This window comes from Lepidochelys kempii, chromosome 7, assembly GCF_965140265.1.
Source record: "Lepidochelys kempii isolate rLepKem1 chromosome 7, rLepKem1.hap2, whole genome shotgun sequence".
In the NCBI taxonomy this organism is placed as follows: Eukaryota; Metazoa; Chordata; order Testudines; family Cheloniidae; genus Lepidochelys; species Lepidochelys kempii.
The window spans coordinates 124,506,804-124,531,363 of record NC_133262.1 but is presented as its reverse complement, the minus strand read 5'-3'; the positions used below and the strand labels follow the sequence as shown (position 1 = coordinate 124,531,363).

At 48.1% G+C, this 24,560-nt stretch overlaps 1 protein-coding gene across 1 annotated transcript in view; it reads left to right on the top strand.

Moving 5' to 3' along the window:
* Positions 1 to 8,039: 8,039 nt before the first annotated feature.
* ARMH3 (armadillo like helical domain containing 3) overlaps positions 8,040 to 24,560 on the top strand; it is a 160,713-nt gene continuing 144,192 nt past the window's right edge. Inside the window, exon 1 of the mRNA XM_073354796.1 lies at positions 8,040 to 8,104. The gene's annotated coding sequence lies outside the window, so the exon portion shown is untranslated. The remainder of the gene's footprint in view (positions 8,105 to 24,560) is intronic.

Genomic DNA, 24,560 nt, shown 5'->3' with positions numbered 1-24,560 from the left:
AAATTCACTCTCCTGCTGGTGATAGCCCATCCAAAGTGACAACTCTTTACACAATGTGCATGACAATCAAGTTGGGCTATTTCCTGCACAAATCCAGGTTTTCTCACATCCCCCCCACCCCCATACACACACAAACTCACTCTCCTGCTGGTAATAGCTCATCCAAACTGACCACTCTTCAAGTTTAAATCCAAGTTAAACCAGAACATCTGGGGGGCGGGGGGGTAGGAAAAAACAAGAGGAAACAGGCTACCTTGCATAATGACTTAGCCACTCCCAGTCTCTATTTAAGCCTAAATTAATAGTATCCAATTTGCAAATGAATTCCAATTCAGCAGTTTCTCACTGGAGTGTGGATTTGAAGTTTTTTTGTTTTAAGATAGCGACCTTCATGTCTGTGATTGCGTGACCAGAGAGATTGAAGTGTTCTCCGACTGGTTTATGAATGTTATAATTCTTGACATCTGATTTGTGTCCATTTATTCTTTTACGTAGAGACTGTCCAGTTTGACCAATGTACATGGCAGAGGGGCATCCATCCCACCACCAACCTCAGCCTGGTCCAGTCCACACAAGAGATCCACTTCCTGGACACTACAGTGCTAATAAACAATGGTCACATAAACACCACCCTATACCGGAAACCTACTGACTGCTATTCCTACCTGCATGCCTCCAGCTTTCACCCTGACCACACCACACGATCCATCGTCTACAGCCAAGCTCTGCGATACAACTGCATTTGCTCCAACCCCTCAGACAGAGACAAACACCTACAAGATCTCTGTCAAGCTTTCTTACAACTACAATACCCACCTGCAGAAGTAAAGAAACAGATTGATAGAGCCAGAAGAGTTCCCAGAAGTTACCTACTACAGGACAGGCCTAACAAAGAAAATAACAGAACGCCACTAGCCGTCACCTTCAGCCCCCAACTAAAACCCCTCCAACGCATTATTAAGGATCTACAACCTATCCTAAAGGATGACCCAACACTCTCACAAATCTTGGGAGACAGGCCAGTCCTTGCCTACAGACAGCCCCGCAACCTGAAGCAAATACTCACCAACAACCACATACCACACAACAGAACCACTAACCCAGGAACTTATCCTTGCAACAAAGCCCGTTGCCAATTGTGCCCACATATCTATTCAGGGGACACCATCACAGGGCCTAATCACATCAGCCACACTATCAGAGGCTCGTATACCTGCACATCCACCAATGTGATATATGCCATCATGTGCCAGCAACGCCCCTCTGCCATGTACATTGGTCAAACTGGACAGTCTCTACGTAAAAGAATAAATGGACACAAATCAGATGTCAAGAATTATAACATTCATAAACCAGTCGGAGAACACTTCAATCTCTCTGGTCACGCAATCACAGACATGAAGGTCGCTATCTTAAAACAAAAAAACTTCAAATCCAGACTCCAGCGAGAAACTGCTGAATTGGAATTCATTTGCAAATTGGATACTATTAATTTAGGCTTAAATAGAGACTGGGAGTGGCTAAGTCATTATGCAAGGTAGCCTGTTTCCTCTTGTTTTTTCCTACCCCCCCCCCCCAGATGTTCTGGTTTAACTTGGATTTAAACTTGAAGAGTGGTCAGTTTGGATGAGCTATTACCAGCAGGAGAGTGAGTCTGTGTGTGTATGGGGGTGGGGGGGATGTGAGAAAACCTGGATTTGTGCAAGAAATAGCCCAACTTGATTGTCATGCACATTGTGTAAAGAGTTGTCACTTTGGATGGGCTATCACCAGCAGGAGAGTGAATTTGTGTGGGGGGGTGGAGGGTGAGAAAACCTGGATTTGTGCTGGAAATGGCCCACCTGATGATCACTTTAGAGAAGCTATTACCAGCAGGACAGTGGGGTGGGAGGAGGTATTGGTTCATACTCTCTGTGTATATATAAAGTCTGCTGCAGTTTCCACGATATGCATCTGATGAAGTGAGCTGTAGCTCACGAAAGCTCATGCTCTAATAAATTGGTTAGTCTCTAAGGTGCCACAAGTACTCCTTTTCTTTTTGCGAATACAGACTAACACGGCTGTTACTCTGAAACCTAACATTTCTTTACCCCCCCCAACCCCCGCCCCCCCCATTCAAGTGATTTGTAACCCAGCCCCAGCCAAAATCTATCACTTGGGCAACACAGCTCTATTTGCTGGATACCTGGGTAGATGAGGTGTGAATGTAAATACAGTCTGGTCCTGAAGCCTTTCCCCCCAGCCCCCAGCTCATCACTGGCTGTCAGGGAGAGCTCGTTTAGACTTTGCTTACAAATCATCATTTGAAATTATTAGGTTGGCCCACATCACCGAAATGAATGCACTGACATTGTCACAAACAGCTGTAGAAGGAAGCTAGTCTATGTTCCTACTTTTCAAATCTATGATACCTTTTCAGATACACGTATTTTATCATACACTGTGTATGCTTTTAAAGTGTGTATTAATGTTTCAATTTCAATTCACATTTCCAAACAATCACTAAACTGGCAACACTGTGTGTAACTAGTTCACAAAACTGGGGGGAGTGGGGTTGGGGAAATTCAGGGGGAGTAAACACCCCCATGGGGGGGTGTAGGGAAATCCCAGGTTCCTTTTCTGACACCCCTGGCTTGCAAAATTTGGGATGGTCACGAAATGGCTGCGTTGCTTTGGCATGTACTCTCCTGCCCCCAGGAGTTCTCAGGGAAAGAGGAGACTGGCCTGGCATTTCAACACAACCCACCCTGTGTCATTCAAGGAATGAATCAGCTGTGATCTCAGAGGAGGGAAGGGTGCTGGCGGGCCGCCAGTCTGCTAGGAGGGAGGGAGAGAGTTCCTGTAAACCTGCTATTGAGTGGGAAGAAGGAATTCTGGAGTTTCATCCTCTGAGCAGTGAAGGAAGTGGTGGTGACCCAGACCTTTCTGACCTCACCTTCGGCCTCTGGGCCAAAACTGTCCCCAGCAGGGCTTCTTTCTCCCATTGCCTTCAGGTTTCTGCCTCAGGCTGTTGATTTTTTGTTAACGATTGTTAGTGCCCAGTATAGCTTATGGGGGTGGGGAGAGAGACGGGGGATGGGATGCTCTCTTATTACTGCATCATTAACTCCTGTGAACTGCATGGCTGGTTGCTACACACTAGCCTGGCTGCAGGGCAGGGACGGCTGCCTGTGTGAAGGTTTGTGGATCAGTGCTGAGTCTTGCACCGTGTTGCAGTAGACGCGCTGACAGACTGTGCACTGGCTTGAGAAATGACAGAAATTCTGACTATACCCCTGATCCTGCTACAGGGTCTGCATTGAGTCAGGAGTCCTGGGCTTCAGAGTAGCAGCCGTGTTAGTCTCTATCCGCAAAAAGAACAGGAGGACTTGTGGCACCTTAGAGACTAACCAATTTATTTGAGCATGAGTGAAAAATACAGTGGGGAGATTTATATACACAGAGAGCATGAAACAATGGGTGTTCACCAGACACACTGTAACCAGAGTGATCACTTAAGGTGAGCTATTACCAGCAGGAGAGTAGTAGGGGTGGGGGAAACCTTCTGTAGTGATAATCAAGGTGAGCCATTTCCAGCAGTTGACAAGAACGTCTGAGGAACAGTCGGGGTAGGGGGGGAATAAACCTGGGGAAATAGTTTTACTTTGTGTAATGACCCATCTACTCCCAGTCTCTATTCAAGCCTAAGTTAATTGTATCCAGTTTGCAAATTAATTCCAATTTATCAGTCTCTCATTGGAGTGTGTTTCTGAAGTTTTTTGTTGACGAATTGCAACTTTTAGGTCTGTAATCAAGTGAGCAAAGAGATTGAAGTGTTCTCTGACTGGTTTTTGAATGTTATAATTCTTGACATCTGATTTGTGTCCATTTATTCTTTTACGTAGAGACTGTCCAGTTTGGCCAATGTACATGGCAGAGGGGCATTGCTGGCACATGATGGCATATATCACATTGGTAGATGCGCAGGTGAACGAGCCTCTGATAGTGTGGCTGATGTGATTAGGCCCTACGATGGTGTCCCCTAAATAGATATGTGGACACAGTTTGCAAAGGGCTTTGTTGCAAGGATGGGTTCCTGGGTTAGCGGTTCTGTTGTGTGGTGTGTGGTTGCTGGTGAGTATTTGTTTCAGGTTGGGGGGCTGTCTGTAAGCGAGGACTGGCCTATCTCCCAAGATCTGTGAGAGCGATGGGTCGTCCTTCAGGATAGGTTGTAGATCTTTGATGATGCGTTGGAGAGGTTTTAGTTGGGGGCTGAAGTGGCATTCTGTTATTTTCTTTGTTGGGCCTGTCCTGTAGTAGGTGACTTCTGGGTACTCTTCTGGCTCTGTCAATCTGTTTCTTCACTTCAGCAGGTGGGTATTGTAGTTGTAAGAATGCTTGATAGAGATCTTGTAGGTGTTTGTCTCTGTCTGAGGGGTTGGAGCAAATGCGGTTCTATCAAAGAGCTTGGCTGTAGACAATGGATCGTGTGGTGTGGTCTGGAGGCATGTAGGTAGGAATAGCAGTCAGTAGGTTTCTGGTATAGGGTGGTGTTTATGTGACCATCGCTTATTAGCACCATAGTGTCCAGGAAGTGGATCTCTTGTGTGGACTGGTCCAGGCTGAGGTTGATGGTGGGATGGAAATTGTTGAAATCATGGTGGAATTCCTCAAGGGCTTCTTTTCCATGGGTCCAGATGATGAAGATATCATCAATGTAGCGCAAGTAGAGTAAGGACATTAAGGGATGAGAGCTGAGGAAGCGTTGTTTTAAGTCAGCCATAAAAATGTTGGCATATTGTGGGGCCATGCGGGAACCCATAGCAGTGCCGCTGATCTGAAGGTATACATTGTCTCCAAATGTGGAGTAGTTATGGGTGAGGACAAAGTCACAAAGTTCAGCCACCAGGTTAGCTGTGACATTATTGGGGATAGTGTTCTTGATGGCTTGTAGTCCATCTTTGTGTGGAATGTTGGTGTAGAGGGCTTCTACATCCATAGTGGCCAGGATGGTGTTATCAGGAAGATCACCGATGGATTGTAGTTTCCTCAGGAAGTCAGTGGTGTCTCGAAGGTAGCTGGGAGTGCTGGTAGCGTAGGGCCTGAGGAGGGAGTCTACATAGCCAGACAATCCTGCTGTCAGGGTGCCAATGCCTGAGATGATGGGGCGCCCAGGATTTCCAGGTTTATGGATCTTGGGTAGCAGATAGAATATCCCAGGTCGGGGTTCCAGGGGTGTGTCTGTGCAGATTTGTTCTTGTGCTTTTTCAGGGAGTTTCTTGAGGAAATGCTGTAGTTTCTTTTGGTAACCCTCAGTGGGATCAGAGGGTAATGGCTTGTAGAAAATGGTGTTGGAGAGCTGCTGAGCAGCCTCTTGTTCATATTCCTACCTTTTCATGATGACAACAGCACCTCCTTTGTCAGCCTTTTTGATTATGAGGTCAGAGTTGTTTCTGAGGCTGTGGATGGCATTGCGTTCCGCACGGCTGAGGTTATGGGGCAAGGGATGCTGCTTTTCCATGATTTCAGCCCGTGCATGTCGGCGGAAGCACTCTATGTAGAAGTCCAGTCTGCTGTTTCAACTGGGAGTGGATGGGTCATTACACAAAGTAAAACTATTTCCCCAGGTTTATTCCCCGCCACCCCGACTGTTCCTCAGATGTTCTTGTCAACTGCTGGAAATGGCTCACCTTGATTATCACTACAAAAGGTTCCCTCCACCCCTACTCTCCTGCTGGTAACAGCTCCCCTTAAGTGATCACTCTGGTTACAGTGTGTCTGGTAACACCCATTGTTTCATGTTCTCTGTGTATATAAATCTCCCCACTGTATTTTCCACTGAATGCATCCGATGAAGTGAGCTGTAGCTCACGAAAGCTTCTGCTCAAATAAATTTGTTAGTCTCTAAGGTGCCACAAGTCCTCCTGTTCTTTTTGAATCCTGGGCTCTGTCTCTTGGAGGGGAGTGGGGTTTAGTGGTTAGAGCAGGGGGCTGGGAGCCAGGACTCCTGGGTTTTCTCCCCGGCTCGGGGAGGGGAGGGGAGTCTAATGGTTAGAGCAGGGGGCTGGGAGCCAGGACTCCTGGGTTTTCTCCCCGGGTCAGGGAGGGGAGGGGAGTCTAATGGTTAGAGCAGGGGGCTGGGAGCCAGGACTCCTGGGTTTTCTCCCTGGCTCGGGGAGGGGAGGGGAGTCTAATGGTTAGAGCAGGGGGCTGGGAGCCAGGAGTCCTGGGTTTTCTCCCCGGGTCGGGGAGGGGAGTCTAATGGTTAGAGCAGGGGGCTGGGAGCCAGGAGTCCTGGGTTTTCTCCCCGGGTCAGGGAGGGGAGGGGAGTCTAATGGTTAGAGCAGGGGGCTGGGAGCCAGGACTCCTGGGTTCTCTCCCTGGCTCTGGGAGGGGAGGGGAGTCTAATGGTTAGAGCAGGGGGCTGGGAGCCAGGACTCCTGGGTTTTCTCCCTGGCTCGGGGAGGGGAGTCTAATGGTTAGAGCAGGGGGCTGGGAGCCAGGAGTCCTGGGTTTTCTCCCCGGCTTGGGGAGGGGAGGGGAGTCTAATGGTTAGAGCAGGGGGCTGGGAGCCAGGACTCCTGGGTTCTCTCCCTGGCTCTGGGAGGGGAGGGGAGGGGAGTCTAATGGTTAGAGCAGGGGGCTGGGAGCCAGGACTCCTGGGTTTTCTCCCTGGCTCGGGGAGGGGAGTCTAATGGTTAGAGCAGGGGGCTGGGAGCCAGGAGTCCTGGGTTTTCTCCCCGGCTCGGGGAGGGGAGGGGAGTCTAATGGTTAGAGCAGGGGGCTGGGAGCCAGGAGTCCTGGGTTTTCTCCCCGGGTCAGGGAGGGGAGGGGAGTCTAATGGTTAGAGCAGGGGGCTGGGAGCCAGGACCCCTGGGTTTTCTCCCTGGCTCGGGGAGGGGAGGGGAGTCTAATGGTTAGAGCAGGGGGCTGGGAGCCAGGACTCCTGGGTTTTCTCCCCGGCTCGGGGAGGGGAGGGGAGTCTAATGGTTAGAGCAGGGGGCTGGGAGCCAGGAGTCCTGGGTTTTCTCCCCGGCTCGGGGAGGGGAGGGGAGTCTAATGGTTAGAGCAGGGGGCTGGGAGCCAGGACTCCTGGGTTCTCTCCCCGGCTCGGGGAGGGGAGTCTAATGGTTAGAGCAGGGGGCTGGGAGCCAGGACTCCTGGGTTTTCTCCCCGGCTCGGGGAGGGGAGGGGAGTCTAATGGTTAGAGCAGGGGGCTGGGCGCCAGGACTCCTGGGTTCTCTCCCCGGCTCGGGGAGGGGAGGGGAGTCTAATGGTTAGAGCAGGGGGCTGGGAGCCAGGAGTCCTGGGTTCTCTCCCTGGCTCGGGGAGGGGAGGGGAGTCTAATGGTTAGAGCAGGGGGCTGGGAGCCAGGACTCCTGGGTTTTCTCCCCGGCTCGGGGAGGGGAGGGGAGTCTAATGGTTAGAGCAGGGGGCTGGGCGCCAGGACTCCTGGGTTCTCTCCCCGGCTCGGGGAGGGGAGGGGAGTCTAATGGTTAGAGCAGGGGGCTGGGAGCCAGGACTCCTGGGTTTTCTCCCCGGCTCGGGGAGGGGAGGGGAGTCTAATGGTTAGAGCAGGGGGCTGGGAGCCAGGACTCCTGGGTTCTCTCCCCGGCTCGGGGAGGGGAGGGGAGTCTAATGGTTAGAGCAGGGGGCTGGGAGCCAGGACTCCTGGGTTTTCTCCCCGGCTCGGGGAGGGGAGGGGAGTCTAATGGTTAGAGCAGGGGGCTGGGAGCCAGGACTCCTGGGTTCTCTCCCCGGCTCGGGGAGGGGAGGGGAGTCTAATGGTTAGAGCAGGGGGCTGGGAGCCAGGACTCCTGGGTTTTCTCCCCGGCTCGGGGAGGGGAGGGGAGTCTAATGGTTAGAGCAGGGGGCTGGGAGCCAGGACTCCGTGCTCGCCCGGCCTGACAGCAGCAGGGGCGGCCCCTGGGGTATCTAGGACGGCCCCCGAGCAGCTGTTGCAATGGTGCGGGGCAGCCAACCCCCGCCCCAAGAAGGACGAGCGCTAGGACCTGGCGGGACGCGGGAGGAGGCGGGACTGACGGGCTCCGCAGAGCGCACGCGCAGTGGGGTGGTGAGGCAGGTCGCGCCTGCGCGTGGCGGGCTGTGAGCCGCTCGCCCTCAGGTAAGTGCAGGGGGGTCCCGGCGTCTCCTCGGCCCCTCGGCCCCGCCCCCGCCCGCTCGACCCCCGTCGCCATGGCGCCGCGGGGGCCCCGCCCCCCAGGGCCGCCCTGAGCCGGGGCCCTGCAGCTCGGGGGGAGGCGGTGTCTGCTACTGGGGGGCCCCGCGGGGGGGGTGTCTTGGGGTAGGGGTCTGGGGGCTCTGCCCCGTCTGGGGGGGGGTGCCTTGGGGGGAGGGGTCTGGGGGCTCTGCCCCGTCTGGGGGGGGGGTTGGCCGGGAGGGGTCTGGGGGCTCTGCCCCGTCGGTGGAAGGGGGGGTCGGCCGGGAGGGGTCTGGGGCTCTGCCCCGTCTGGGGGGGGGTGTCTTGGGGGAGGGGTCTGGGGGCTCTGCCCCGTCTGGGGGGGGTGTCTTGGGGGAGGGGTCTGGGGGCTCTGCCCCGTCTGTGGGGGGGATTGGCCGGGAGGGGTCTGGGGGCTCTGCCCCGTCTGGGGGGGGTGCCTTGGGGGAGGGGTCTGGGGCTCTGCCCCGTCTGTGGGGGGGATTGGCCGGGAGGGGTCTGGGGGCTCTGCCCCGTCTGGGGGGGGGTGTCTTGGGGGAGGGGTCTGGGGGCTCTGCCCCGTCTGGGGGGGGTGTCTTGGGGGAGGGGTCTGGGGGCTCTGCCCCGTCGGTGGAAGGGGGGGTTGGCCGGGAGGGGTCTGGGGCTCTGCCCCGTCGGTGGGGGGGGATTGGCCGGGAGGGGTCTGGGGGCTCTGCCCCGTCTGGGGGGGTGTGTCTTGGGGGAGGGGTCTGGGGGCTCTGCCCCGTCGGTGGAAGGGGGGGTTGGCCGGGAGGGGTCTGGGGGCTCTGCCCCGTCTGGGGGGGGTGTCTTGGGGGAGGGGTCTGGGGGCTCTGCCCCGTCGGTGGAAGGGGGGGTTGGCCGGGAGGGGTCTGGGGCTCTGCCCCGTCTGGGGGCGGTCGGCCGGGAGGGGTCTGGGGGCTCTGCCCCGTCTGGGGGGTGTCTTGGGGGAGGGGTCTGGGGGCTCTGCCCCGTCTGGGGGGGGTGTGTCTTGGGGGAGGGGTCTGGGGGCTCTGCCCCGTCGGTGGGGGGGGATTGGCCGGGAGGGGTCTGAGGGCTCTGCCCCGAAGGTGGGGGGGGTTGGCCGGGAGGGGTCTGGGGGCTCTGCCCCGTCTGGGGGGGGGTGTCTTGGGGGAGGGGTCTGGGGGCTCTGCCCCGTCGGTGGGGGGGGATTGGCCGGGAGGGGTCTGGGGGCTCTGCCCCGTCGGTTGGGGACTCTTGTCATGCACAGTTGGGGGAGGCTCCTGGATACAACTCTCATCCCTCTGGGTCTGCGCCCGTCACAGGCTGTGGGTACCCAGCACGGCCTGAGCCGGAGCGACCCGCCCTCACTGCGGCGATTACGCTGTGCGCTGGACATGCCAGGACGCAGAGCTCCATTCCCGGGAGCTCCATCACAGTAGGGTCCCCGCGGGTGTATTCTCCCCTGGGACTGCATGAGTGTGAGGGTTCACCCCATGTGGGTCCCGGGAGTGTACCGTCCTGTTGGGTTGCTGCCGGAGGCCAGGGTTCACCCCAGTTGGATTCCTGCGGGTGGACCACTGCCGTTGGCAGATGTTGTTATTTGAGGATATTAAGTGACAAATCTGAGGAACTGTCCCAGATTGAGGTGTCATTAGAGGAGCTTTTGGAACAAATTGATAAACTAAACAGTAATACGTCCCCAGGACCAGACGGGATTCACCCAAGAGTTCTGAAGGAACTGAGATGTGAAACTGCAGAACTACTAACTGTAGCCTGTAACCGATCATTTAAATCAGCTTCTGTACCAGATGACTGGAGGAGAGCTAATGTGATGCCAATCTTTAAAAAGGGCTCCAGAGGAGACCCCGGCAATTACAGGCCAGTAAGCCTGACTTCAGTACCGGGCAAACTGGCTGAAACTGTAGTAAAGAACAAAATTGTCAGACACATAGATTAACATAATTTGTTGGGGACAAGTCAACATGGTTTTTGTAAAGGGAACTCATGCCCCCCTCCACCCCGGCCCGGAGCCCCTTGCTCCCTGCCCCGCCCACTGGGCCCTGGTGTTTTTATAGCATGTTGAGGGAGGCCTCAGCAAGAAAAAGGTGGAGAACCCTGCCCCAGGGTCTGTGCTGGGCCCAGTCCTATTCAGCATATTCATAAATGACCTGGAAACTGGAGTAAACAGTGAGATGGCAAAATCTGCAGATGGTACAAAACTACTCAAGGTAGTTAAGTCCCAGGCAGACTGCGAAGAGCTACAAAGGGATCTCACAAACCTGGGTGCCTGGGCCACAAAATGGCAGATGAAATTCAGTGTTGATAAATGCAAAGTAATGCACATTGGAAAACATCATCCCAACTCTACATATAAAATGATGAGTCTAAATTAGCTGTTACCACTCAAGAAAGATTTTGGAGTCATTGTGGGTAGTTCTCTGAAAACATCCACTCAGTGTGCAGCAGCCATCAAAAAAGCAAACAGAATGTTGGCATCATTAAGAAAGGGACAGATAATAAGACAGAAAATATCATATTGCCTCTATATAAATCCACGGTACGCTCACACCTTGAATAGTGTGTGCAGATGTGGTGCCCCATCTCAAAAAAGATATACTGGAATTGGAGAAGGTTCAGAAAAGGGCAACAAAAATGATTAGGGATATGGAACGGCTTCCGTATGAGGAGAGATTTATGAGACTGGGGCTTTTCAGCTTGGAAAAGAGATGACTCGGGGGATATAATAAAGGTCTATAAAATCATGACTGATGTGGAGAAAGTAAATAAGGAGGTGTTATTTACTCCTCATAATACAAGAACTGGGGTCACCAAATGAAATTAATAGGCATCAGGTTTAAAACAAACAAAAGGAAGTATTTCTTCACATAATGTACAGTCAACCTGTGGAACTCTTTGCCAGAGGATGTTGTGAAGACCAAGACTATAACAGGGTTCAAAAAAGAACTAGATAAATTGATGGAGAATAGGTCCATCAATGACTATTAGCCAAGATGGGCAGGGCTGGTGTCCCTAGCCTCTGTTTGCCAGAAGCTGGGAATGAGTGACAGGGGATGGATCACTTGATGATTCCCTGTTCCGTTCATTCTCTCTGGGGTACCTGGCATTGACCACAGTTGGAAGACAGGATAGTGGGCTAGATGGACCTTTGGTCTGATCCAGTATGGCTATTCTTATATCTGTCATTCACCTGATAGGTGTACGGACAGAAACTTAAAGTATGATAGATAGATTCCCCCCAAGTTACATGGAGCTTGTAAAACAATTGATTTTTCCTATGCAGTATTGTATAGCAAATGTCCCATGGATGGAAGTGTTTTAATATGAGCGCTGTAATTCAGCAGTATTTGTAATACTGTATTTGGAAAAAAGTGACCTGTCCCAGACATGTGCTGGTGTTGCTGGTGGAGGGAGCTGTGCCAGAGCGTCTCAGTGGCTTCTTCTAATGTGGCCCTGGCTGGTTCCTTAAAACTCGGTTAGCATAAAATATTAGTTTTACAGTATGTAGTCTCAGAGTAACAGCTGTGTTAGTCTGTATTCGAAAAAAGAAAAGGAGGACTTGTGGCACCTTAGAGACTAACCAATTTATTTGAGCATAAGCTTTCGTGAGCGACAGCTCACTTCATCGGATGCATACTGTGGAAAATACAGAAGATGTTTTTATACACACAGACCATGAAAAAATGGGTGTTTATCACTACAAAAGGTTTTCTCTCCCCCCACCCCACCCTCCTGCTGGTAATAGCTGATCTAAAGTGATCACTCTCCTTACAATGTGTATCATAATCAAAGTGGGCCGTTTCCAGCACAAATCCAGGTTCCCCACCCCCCCAGTCTGTTTTCCTCTAATCGCTGGTTGCTCCTTTCTTGGATTATTCACAAGATCACTACTGTGAATAGTGTGTTGGCTGTATTGCCATAGTGCCTATGGCAGTCAGGGATCAGGGCCCCTTTATGCTAGACGTTGTAAAGATAGAACACAAAGATGGTCCCTTTCCAATGTCTTTACAAGAAGGCAAGAGACAATGGTGTGAATACAACAAACAAAGCGGGGAGGGAAGGAGCACACAGTAAGAAGATTAAGATCAGGGTGATCGGCAGTAGTCACAGCACACCAGCTGTTTAGGGTGTTGTAGGCATCATGGCAGAGGACAGTTTTAAGGAGGGATTTGAAAGAGGACAAAGAAACGGGTTTATAGATGTTAATGGATGCTCCTTCCATACAGAAAGGGCAGCGTGGGAGAAAGAGCAAAAGGTACTCATGGGAAATTTGACAAATAGACAATCAAGACTGACTTCATTGCCCGATCAGGGGGTGGGAGTTGTCCTCTTGATAGCCTGTGAGTGGTAGCAGCTTGGGCTGGGATAGCCTGTGTGGGTCCTGAAAAGTAAAGACCACTACTTCGTGCTTGATGCACTGGAGAAGGGGGAGCCAGTGAAGGGATGCGAAGAGTGGGACAATGTGGCTGTGGTGATGATCTTTGCAGCAGCATTTTGAATGCATGTAGGTGGGCCTGGGTGACATTTGTCAAGTCCAGAGAGGAGGAGGAGGGGGCTGCAGCGGTTGATGTGCGGGACAATGAGGGTCTTGCTGAGCATTTGATCTGTTCTAACACAGAGGAAGGGCTGGATCTTACAGCAGTTGTGCAGGAAGAAATGGCTTAAATTTCTGTGTCTAGTAGGAATATTTTTCTTTAAACGGTGCTTCCTGTAGTGGGGTGTGATGGGAGGAAGTATAGCTGCGTCTACACTAGTTGATTTGTTTTTCAGCAATGGTGTGAACTCCAGGTTCGGCCAGACGGGCATTTTACCACAGCTTTGAGGGCGTTAGAGGATATATTGGTGGTAATGCATGCATCCAGTCTACACCAGCTTTTATGCTGCTGAAAAATGGATAGGAAATTTTCTAGTGTAGACAAGGCCTATATCTGAGACACCAGCTCAGACGTTTTCTTGTCAACGAGTCAAACTATAAAGGTGATTTGCTTTTTGTGTAGAATATGGCATGGGAACATCTGGGCAACTCCTGCTGGAAGTACAGTCTCGGCTGTCATATAAGCCCCAGCTTTGAGGGGTCCTCTTTTTAGTGTTGGCATTGTGGGCATTTTATAGGTGTGTAGGAAGACAAGATCCTGTTCTGAGCAGTTTTAATTCCAATAGACAAAGTACAAATAAAGGTTATAAGTGGAGTTAGCCAAAATGCAGGATTTCTGGTATGCAGGAAATGTAACATTTTCAAAAGTTGGTTTTGCTGTGAATGAGAGTGAATCCAAACTTTAGTGAAATTTCCCATGAACTAGAATTCCCCCCCAGCTTCATTTCAGAAACACTGAGGTGTTCATGAAAGGAAGTCTTCTTCCCTGGCTGGAGAGCTGCTGAATGAAATTGATGTTCTTGTCAGTTTCATAGTGGCTAAGAGCAGACAGGAAGCTGACAAAAATGTCAATTCCACCTCTCAGTTGTGGGGGCTCCCAAGGTCTGCATCTATGGGAAGTGCAATACACATGATGGGGCTGCCCCGAGCTGCAGACCCTGGGAGCTCGTCCTAGGCTCCTGGCTCAGGGGCAGGGAGCCTGTAATGGCAAGTCCTATGTCTCTCCAGCTTCCTGGACTTTTGGGGGGAGGCAGAGCACTGGGGCTGTTCAGCTCCTGGTGCTGGCAGGGAGGTTGAGCACCCAGGCATTGTGCTTTGGCTGCCCTCCGAAAAAGGTTTTCTCAATTTCCATAGCAAAAAGTGAAGCCGATGAGAGCCTGCCGTGTGACTGGCCTGCTAGTCCAAGCATAGGAAGCAGACTTTAGAAAGATGCAGGGATGTGAGCTGGAGAAGATGGCAGGGTTCAGTAAGATTGGAGCTAGCAGAGTATAGAGCACAAAGGGCTTGTGGTGGGAAACCAGGGCAGAGGGGAAGGTATAGAGCCTGGGATGTGAGGTACAGATTTTGAACCAGATGTGGAAGAAGAGCAGAATCCCTCCACTGGCATCAGGTCTGAGGAGGTGCATCCGTAGTGTTAGCTTACAACGCTTGTTTTACATTCTGACTGAGGGATCCATATCTGACCTCCTGTTTGGAGGAATACCTATTTTTCCTTATGAACATAAGAATGGCCATACTGGGTCAGACCAAAGGTCCATCCAGCTCAGTATCCTGTCTCACGACAGTGGCCAATGCCAGGTTTCCCAGAGGGAGTGAACTTAACAGGTAATGATCTAGTGATCTCTCTCCTGCCATCCATCTCCACCCTCTGACAAACAGAGGCTAGGGACAGCATTCCTTACCCATCCTGGCTGATAGCCATTAATGGACTTAGCCTCCATGAATTTACCTTGATACAGACTTAAAACCATATATTTAGTTTTTAAACATAATGCCTTATATAGTGGCTGTACATACATTTCACAACAATATTAATGATCATTGTGACCCCAACTTCCATTTAAGATGTCACATGATGTTCTTTGATAAACTGGAATGTACAAACTAGAATCAAGATATTCCTGTAGCCCTCTTGCCAGTAGGCATTTAAGTGTTCTTGGGTCACAGTCAGCCAGGTTTAATCTCCCTCCATTAAAATCTGTGTCCAGTTTCCCACCTCTAGTGACCCAGGTGACCTCAGTCTTAGTCATGTTCATTTCCATCCCAGGCCAGCTTTCCTATTTCCTCTGACTTCTTTTGAGGATGTCTTTATTACTATGTTGTCTCCATATAGCAGCTGCTCACCTTTTCTCATTGGTGGCTTCCTGCTGATATAGTCCATCAGTATGATAAACTGCAGTCGACTCCTGGTCCAGTCCAGCTTTCATCTCAGTGGGACTTGTTATCATTCCCAAGCAGGTTTGGATCACTGTTTTAGGTGAACTGTACAGGTCCTTCACCATAGTTGTTAAATCTTCAGACACTCCATATTTCCTCAGCTAGTGTGCGCGTCCTTCTGTCCACTTTTGCACTGGCAAGAGCGTATGGCGTCCCTGACATGCAGCGCACGGAGCCTTTCCCCAGTTATGCTAAGTACATGCCCACTCTCTCCCCGTCTGCTTGCTGTAGACCTTCTGAAACACCAACAGGAGGTATTGGTGTGTCACTGCCCAGCACCAAACTTCATTTAACCTATGGATGGGGGTTTGAGATTGGAGTTTTCCTTCTCCTAGGTAGGCTGCTGTCCTGGGCTAAAGGGCCCCACCTGCCTATCTGCATAGCAATATTAGTGTCGGTACTGTATTTTGAAGATGTACGTGCTTATTAGTTTCAGAGTAGCAGCCGTGTTAGTCTGTATTCACAAAAAGAAAAGGAGTCATTGTGGCACCTTAGAGACTAACCAATTTATTTTGAAGTGAGCTGTAGCTCACGAAAGCTCATGCTCAAATAAATTGGTTAGTCTCTAAGGTGCCACAAGTCCTCCTTTTCTTTTTGTGCTTATTAGTATGAAAGTTACTTCCATTGCACACCTGCTTTTTAAGTACACTTATTTCTCATGCTTGCTCTCAGCCAAGACAGCAGGTTAAAATTCCTTTCTGACTTTTTGGAGAGATCCCACCTTCATCTGAAGTATGGTTCCTCTCTGAATACATTTATACATTTATCTTTGAAAATTCGTGGCGAACAGGGGAAGTCCCGGATGACTGGAAAAAGGCTAATGTAGTGCCAATCTTTAAAAAAGGGAAGAAGAAGGATCCTGGGAATTACAGGCCAGTAAGCCTCACTTCAGTCCCCGGAAAAATCATGGAGCAGGTCCTCAAAGAATCAATCCTGAAGCACTTACATGAGAGGAAAGTGATCAGGAACAGTCAGCATGGATTCACCAAGGGAAGGTCATGCCTGACTAATCTAATCGCCTTCTATGATGAGATTACTGGTTCTGTGGATGAAGGGAAAGCAGTGGATGTATTGTTTCTTGACTTTAGCAAAGCTTTTGACACGGTGTCCCACAGTATTCTTGTCAGCAAGTTAAGGAAATATGGGCTGGATGAATGCACTACAAGGTGGGTAGAAAGTTGGCTAGATTGTCGGGCTCAACGGGTAGTGATCAATGGCTCCATGTCTAGTTGGCAGCCGGTGTCAAGTGGAGTGCCCCAGGGGTCGGTCCTGGGGCCGGTTTTGTTCAATACCTTCATACATGATCTGGAGGATGGTGTGGATTGCACTCTCAGCAAATTTGCAGATGATACTAAACTGGGAGGAGTGGTAGATACACTGGAGGGCAGGGATAGGATACAGAGGGACCTAGACAAATTGGAGGATTGGGCCAAAAGAAATCTGATGAGGTTCAATAAGGATAAGTGCAGGGTCCTGCACTTAGGACGGAAGAACCCAATGCACAGCTACAGACTAGGGACCGAATGGCTAGGCAGCAGTTCTGTGGAAAAGGACCTAGGGGTGACAGTGGACGAGAAGCTGGATATGAGTCAGCAGTGTGCCCTTGTTGCCAAGAAGGCCAATGGCATTTTGGGATGTATAAGTAGGGGCATAGCGAGCAGATCGAGGGACGTGATCGTCCCCCTCTATTCGACATTGGTGAGGCCTCATCTGGAGTACTGTGTCCAGTTTTGGTCCCCACACTACAAGAAGGATGTGGATAAATTGGAGAGAGTCCAGCGAAGGGCAAGAGAAATGATTAGGGGTCTGGAACACATGAGTTATGAGGAGAGGCTGAGGGAACTGGGATTGTTTAGTCTGCAGAAGAGAAGAATGAGGGGGGATTTGATAGCTGCTTTCAACTACCTGAGAGGGGGTTCCAGAGAGGATGGTTCTAGACTATTCTCATTGGTGGAAGAGGACAGGACAAGGAGTAATGGTCTCAAGTTGCAGTGGGGGAGGTTTAGGTTGGATATTAGGAAAAACTTTTTCACTAGGAGGGTGGTGAAGCACTGGAATGCGTTGCCTAGGGAGGTGGTGGAATCTCCTTCCTTAGAGGTTTTTAAGGTCAGGCTTGACAAAGCCCTGGCTGGGATGATTTAATTGGGGATGGGTCCTGCTTTGAGCAGGGGGTTGGACTAGATGACCTCCTGAGGTCCCTTCCAACCCTGATATTCTATGATTCTATGAAAAGCATCTATGTAAAAATGGCACCACCTTGCTCACCAGATGCGCTGGTGTTAGCGATAGAAATACATTTATCCTCTTTTTACTCCTGTTAGCCTGCAGAGGCAATGAGCTGCATTCTGTTCCTTTGTGTATCATCAACAGAATTGGTTACTGAATTCCAGCCAGCTACACCTGTGCAGACCCACTGAAGGCAATGGGATTAATTGATTCCAAGGCCAGAAGGGACCACTGTGATCATCTAGTTCGACCTCCTGCATAGCACAGGCCATAAAACTTCCCCACAATAATTCCTAGAGCAGATCTGTTAGAAAAACATCCAGTCTTGATTTTAAAAATTGTCATGGTGGATTCTCCATCGCTGGCCCTTGGTAAATTGTTCCGATGATTAATTACTGTCACTTAAAAATATACGCCTTATTTCCAGTCTGAATTTGTCTAGCATCAACTTTCAGCCATTGGATCGTATTAGACCTTTCTCTGCTAGACTGTAGAGCCCATTAGTAAATATTTGTTCCCCATGTTGATTCTTATAGATTGTAAGCATGTCACCCTTAATCTTCTATGATTCTCTTTGTTAAGCTAAATAGATAGACTCAAAGAGATCAGTCTCTGTAAAGTATGTTTTCTAATCCTTTAATCATTCTCTTGGCTCTTCTCTGATCCCTCTCCAGTTTATCAACATCCTTCTTGCACTCTGGGCATCAGAACTGGACACAGGATCCAAGCAGTGGTTGCACCAGTGCCAAATAGAGGTAAAATCACCTCTCTGCTCCTACTCGAGATTCTCCTGTTTATGCATCCCAGGATCGCATTAGCTCTTTTGGCCACAGCATCACACTGGGAGCTCCTGTTCAGCTGATTCTCCACCAGGACCCCAAAATCTTTTTTCAGGGTCACTGCTTCCCAGGATAGACTCCCCCATCCTGTAAGTGTGGCCTACATTCTCTGTTCCTAGATGTAGACATGCAGCCATATTAAAACATGTTGTTTGCTTGCACCCCAGTTTCCCAAACACTCCAGATAGCTCTGAATCAGTGGCCTGTTCTCTTCATTATTTACCACTCGCCCAATTTTTGTGCTGTCTGCAAACTTGATCAGTGATGTTTTAAAGTTCCCCCTGCAGTCATAGATAAAAATGTTAAATAGAGTTGGGCCAAGAACCGATTCCCATGAGATCCCACTGGAAACACACCTGCTCAATGATGATTCCCTGTTTAGTTACTTTTTGAGACCTGTCAGCCAGTTTTTAATCCATTTAATATGTGACATGTCAGTTCTGGTTTTGTAATCAAAATGTCATGTGGTACCAAGTCAAATGCCTTTATTACCCTTATCAGCCAAACGTGTAATTTCTTTTAAAAAAAAAAAAAAAAAAAAAGATACCAGGTTAGTTTGACAGGATCTGTTTTCCATAAGCCCATGTTAATTTGCATTAATTACCTTAACTTTCTTTAATTCTTTATAAATTGAGTTCTGTGTCAGCCACTCCATTATCTTGCCCAGGATTGATGTAAGACTGGCAGGCCAATAATTAACTGGGTTGTTACATTTACCCTTTTTAAAAATAGGCACAACCTTAGCTTTCTTCCAGTCGTCTGGAATTTCCCCAGTGCTACAAGACTTATTGAGAATTAACATTAATAATCCAATGAGCACCTCAGCCAGCTCTTATAAAACTCTTGAATGCAAGTTAATTGGACCTGCTGATTTAAAAATGTCTAACTTAAGTAGCTTTTGTTTAACACCTTCCAGAGATATTAGTGGAATGGAAAGAGTGTTATCACCATATGATAAGACTATATCATCTGTTTTTTCCCCAAATATGGAATAGAAATATATATTGAAAATTTCTGCCTTTTCTGCATTATTATTGATGATTCTACCGTTTCCATCTAGTAATGGACCAGTACCACTATCAGGACTCTTTTTGCTTCTAATATATTAAAAAAACCTCATTATTGTCCTTAATTCTGCTGGCCATTGATTTCTGCTTGTGTGTCTTGGCTTCCCTTATCAATTTTCTACAATTCCTAACGTCTGTTTTATATTAATTGGTATCAACTTCTGATTTCCTCCATTTCTTATATATTATTTTTTATTTTTTTACCGCTACCTTCGCTTCCCGTCTTAACCCAGGTTGTTTTTTACCCAGCACAGACTTCTTCCTCAATTGTGGGAGAATGGCTTTTTCTTCATCTAGTAAGGTGTTCTTAAATGATTCCCAGTTATTCACATTTTTCGGATTATATTCTTCCTCCCAGCTGATTCGGCTCATAATTGTTTTCAGCTTTGTGAAATTAACCCGATTTAAAGAACCGTGTGTGTGTGTGTGTATATATATATATATATATTGCTTGTCTGGACTTTATTCTGCTTGCACATTGTAAGTGTGACCAAGTCATGATCATTCGTACCTAAGCTCCCATTAATTTTCAGTTATGTGATCAGTTCTGGGATCATACAGGGCTTAATATAAAGACAACGGAGGTCATGATGGTGTCACAGAGGGCCTAATTTGTAGATAGTGGAGTTGCACAGGTGTCACTGTGGGCTTAATTTGGCCTGCAGAATCTTTATTATGCGTCATGACTTGCGCAGTGGAAAGAATCCAGCCTCACAGACTGGGGTGGGGGGAAACATGAAGGGCTGTGGGTTAGAAAAAACATTGTTTTACTTGTGGCACCTTAGAGACTAACCAATTTATTTGAGCATAATAAATTGATTAGTCTCTAAGGTGCCACAAGTACTCCTTTTCTTTTTGCGAATACAGACTAACACGGCTGTTACTCTGAAACCTGTCATTGTTTTACTTGCAAACTGGGCACATTTGCAGTGGAATTATTGAGAGGTGACCGATCTGGAGCCTCACAATGGGACCTCGACAAAGTCACTTTTCATGACAGCTCTGTGCTTCATAATGCAGGGGCTAGTTTTGTATTTGCACAACTGCAAAATAAGTTTAAAAACAAACCATGCTTGGTATGGACCTAGCAGTCAGTGCTTGGTGCTAGGAAGCTTTCACTAGACTTGAAATCATTTGTGTGGGTGAGGCCAGCCTTCCTAGCAGTGACAGGTTGAAAGACATTGGACTTTAAAGCGAGTATCAACTGAGTCCATGATTTTCAGTGTATTTGTTGCCATTGAATATTAACTCTATAAAACAAGTCCTGGATTTTGGACTAATGTAGAGTTCATACCCTGCAGTGTCTTTCCCAGCTCTCGGAGTAGCAGCTGTGTTAGTCTGTATTCGCAAAAGAAAAGGAGGACTTGTGGCACCTTAGAGACTAACCAATTTGTTTGAGCATATTTTTTTCCACTGAATGCATCCGATGAAGTGAGCTGTAGCTCATGAAAGCTCATGCTCAAATAAATTGGTTAGTCTCTAAGGTGCCACAAGTCCTCCTTTTCTTTTTCCCAGCTCTGAAAACCAGTTTGACGCTGCAGTAGTGAACAAGAATGTGGTTATTGAGCATTGCATGCTAAAAAAAGTGCAATGGGTTATTTCTAGGACTGTGTACTGGGATGTGTAGCTGTGTGTGTGAGTGTGCGATTGCTCGCAAACCCAAAAATATTCAGGTTTGTTAGATAAGGAAACAAATTCAAAGCAATGCTAATGCAACGTTGACGTTGCGATGTACATACCAAAGTCTGGAAATGGAAAGATATGGATCGGCCAGTAACCACAGGTTGGATACATGGAGTTTAGAGTTGTTATAGTTAAAACCATATACAGTAATATTATTTTTGCCATTACAAGAGACATACTCTATATAATAAAGAAAGTGTTTGTGAGGGGGCTGAATTACGGCTGTTGTGGAAATCATAGTTTTAGCTGGCCAGGTTTTGTGATCAAAGCCCCACCGTAACGTTGTTAAGGTTTTTGCTTGCAATTTCTGTGGGTATTTTAGTGACAAGTTACTAATAGTGTGTTCATTTGTACGTCACAGGTTTGGTTTGCAGAACTCTGCTGTGGATTCTCAAATGAAATTAGTGATAGATGTGCTAAGCCTGCGTTTCAGAGTAACAGCCGTGTTAGTCTGTATTCGCAAAAGGAAAAGGAGGACTTGTGGCACCTTAGAGACTAACCAATTTATTTGACCATAAGCTTTCGTGAGCTACAGCTCACTTCATCGGATGCATTTTTCCACAGTATGCATCCGATGAAGTGAGCTGTAGCTCACGAAAGCTTATGGTCAAATAAATTGGTTAGTCTCTAAGGTGCCACAAGTACTCCTTTTCATTAAGCCTGCGTTGTGCTTGGATGCACATTCAGCGCCAGATCATCCTGAGCCCAGTGTTGGCAGTGGGTAAACTTTGTAGTGCAGGCAAGGCTTTAATGCATGAACACTTAACTGCCATGGCATTTATGTCTCCACTTTCATGATGCCATGTCTCTTTAGTCCCAGATGAAGTGTCCTGAAGCTTTTGCTGACTTGACTTGAACTGGGACCGCATAGAACATTGTTGCAACCAAGGTCCTGCAGTGGCACCAAATCTTGTATAAAGGGGGTCAAATAAGGTGTCTAAGATGAGGTTATGGTTTGCTGGTTAGGATTATACGATCTGTTTGCATATATCTTTAAATACAAAAATGATACAAGTATTGGCTCTGTACTATCTGTTTTTCAAACTTATGCTCTGCTTCTGGGTGACACCCCAGACAAGTTGGTGTCAACTTTGCCTAGCCTGCTTGATGGCCCATTAAGGACCATCAGCTACACAACTGACCCATTGAGAGAAGGCAGACACGCCTTGCGACTCAGCAAGGTGTGCAGGGACCTGCCTATGGACAAAACTCTGAGGTTTTCCCAGACCATGTGAGTGACAGCTTGTCCTTGGGACAAAGAAAGAAAGAAAGACCACATGGCAAGAGACTATAAAAACCTGCTGCAGCTCCTCCATCTTGTCTTCAATCCTGCTTCTGACCTCTGGAGGGACTTTGCTGCACTGAAGCTTTGAACCAAGGACTGAAAGACCCACCCCAGCTGGGGATGTTCTCCAGAGACTTGATTTGAACCTGCCGTTTATTCCATCACTGCTACAAACCTGAACCAAGAAGTTGGCCGTCACTGTATGTCATTGATTCCATTTAACCACTTCTAGCTCTCATCTTTATCTTTTTCCTTTTATGAATAAAGCTTTAGATTTTAGATTCTAAAGGATTGGCAACAGCATGATTTGTGGGTAAGATCTGATTTGTATATTGACCTGGGTCTGGGGCTTGGTCCTTTGGGATCAAGAGAACCTTTTCTCTTTTACTGGGGTATTGGTTTTCATAACTATATGTCCCCATAACGAGTGGCACTGGTGGGGGATACTGGGAAACTGGAGCGTCTAAGGGAATTGCTTGTGTGACTTGTGGTTAGCCAGTGTAGTAAAACCAAAGTCTTCTCTGTTTGGCTGGTTTGGTTTGCCTTGGTGTGTGTAGAAACCCCAGCCATTGGCACTCTCAGTTGGGTCCCGCCAGAACCAGCCTCGTTACAGCTGTGCAGTGAAGTGGCTGGTGTACTAAACATTCCCATGCAGCTCTCTCTCAGCTCTGTGGGGTAGATCTCCTGGGCACTCAGCTGCAGCTGCATGTTAATAGAATTGTCCCTGTGAACTCAGGAGTATGAAAACGTGTGGATGCCTTTACATCAGTAATCTGTTTGAAGGAATAGCTCTGTTAACTACAGCCAGTTAGTCCCATTGTTTAAAAAGTCTGCTAATTCAGCATCTCTATCGTGTATAAAAGTTTTCAACAACAAGATTATAGGAATGTTCTGTTTTTTCTGCAGGTACTTAGAAAGCCCCCAGTAGCTAAGTGCAGCTTTTAATTTCTAAAATATCTATTTCTTGCAGCTAGATGCATCATATAATTGCATAAAATGAAAACAAAAACCCATTAGCGCTGGCTGATCCTCCTAGGTCGTGAGACCAGGTGCTTTGGAATGAAAGGAGAGTTGAACTTCTCTCTTCTGGTTCCTCCACATACTCATTTGTAGTCCCTAGAATAACAAATCACAAACAAAGGCATTATTTAATTGTTGCCTCTAGCAATCTCTGCGTGTGCTTTCCCTGTAACTTAGTTTAAGAGGTGCCAAATCCCAATTCTTATCTTGACAAAGACTTGGAGTTTTACATGATCTCGTCTTTCTGATGCTGGCCTGGCAGCAAGCACTTGTTTCACATGGGGTTTAGAATCTCCCGTCTTTCTAGACGTGTGAGAATAGTGCTAAAACATACTGCACCTCTCACCTCTCTTTTGGTCTGCAGCATGTACATGAGTGTATTGATTCTCTACCCGCCCCTCCGCCCTTAATTTGGTGCAAGAACACAGACCCAGGAGCACTGCAAGTTAGTTTATTAACGTTGACATTGAGATTCATTAGCTGTAATCCCGTTAGAAGCACACTGACAGATGTGTTTGTGCACTGGGGCTGTGTGCTGTTTTGGATTCAGAGACTTGTGATTCCTGTTGGAGAGCTTGTTTTGGGTAATCTCATGAAAGATCTGTGCTCCGGGCTCAGAGTGGCATCGGTTTTGATTTGTTTGCTAATAGAAACCTTTCTGTTTCCAAAAAGAAAAGGAGTACTTGTGGCACCTTTGAGACTAACCAATTTATTTGAGCATAAGCTTTCGTGAGCTCACGAAAGCTTATGCTCAAATAAATTGGTTAGTTTCAAAGGTGCCACAAGTCCTCCTTTTCTTTTTGCGAATACGGACTAACACGGCTGTTACTCTGAAACCTTTCTGTTTCCAATTATTTTTCCTGATTGGGGAGACATCTTATTTCCCATGACACAGTTAAAAAGAGATGGTGAGTCTCGAGGAGGGAAGCCATCAAGGTGATTTAACAATGTTTTCTTTCTAGTTTGTTTGACTTAAACTTCCCCCAGATCTTAATTGAATGGAGGCCTGCCTGGCTATAAAAGTGCTGGTCCAATAGCCGTAAGATTTGGTTCAGTAATTACTGTGATTCACAGTACTGTGAGGCACTCCAAGCCCTGTGTCTGCAGTAAATGAAATCTAAATCTCCATTCTGAAACAGACACCCATTAGTCATTGAAATCTGCTCTTTGAACATATCATGGAAGGAGTCTTGGAAAAGAGACGACTAAGATGGGATATGATTGAGGTCTATAAAATCATGACTGGTGTGGAGAAAGTAAATAAGGAAGTATAGCACAAGAACTAGGGACCACCAAATGAAATGAATAGGCAGCAGGTTTAAAACAAACACAAGGAAGTATTTTTTCACTCACCGCACAGTCACCCTGTGGAACTCCTTGCCAGAGGATGTTGTGAAGGCCAAGACTATAACAGGGATCAAAAAAGAACTAGGTACATTCATGGAGGATAGGTCCATCAGTGGCTGTTTGCCAGAAGCTGGGACTGGGCGAC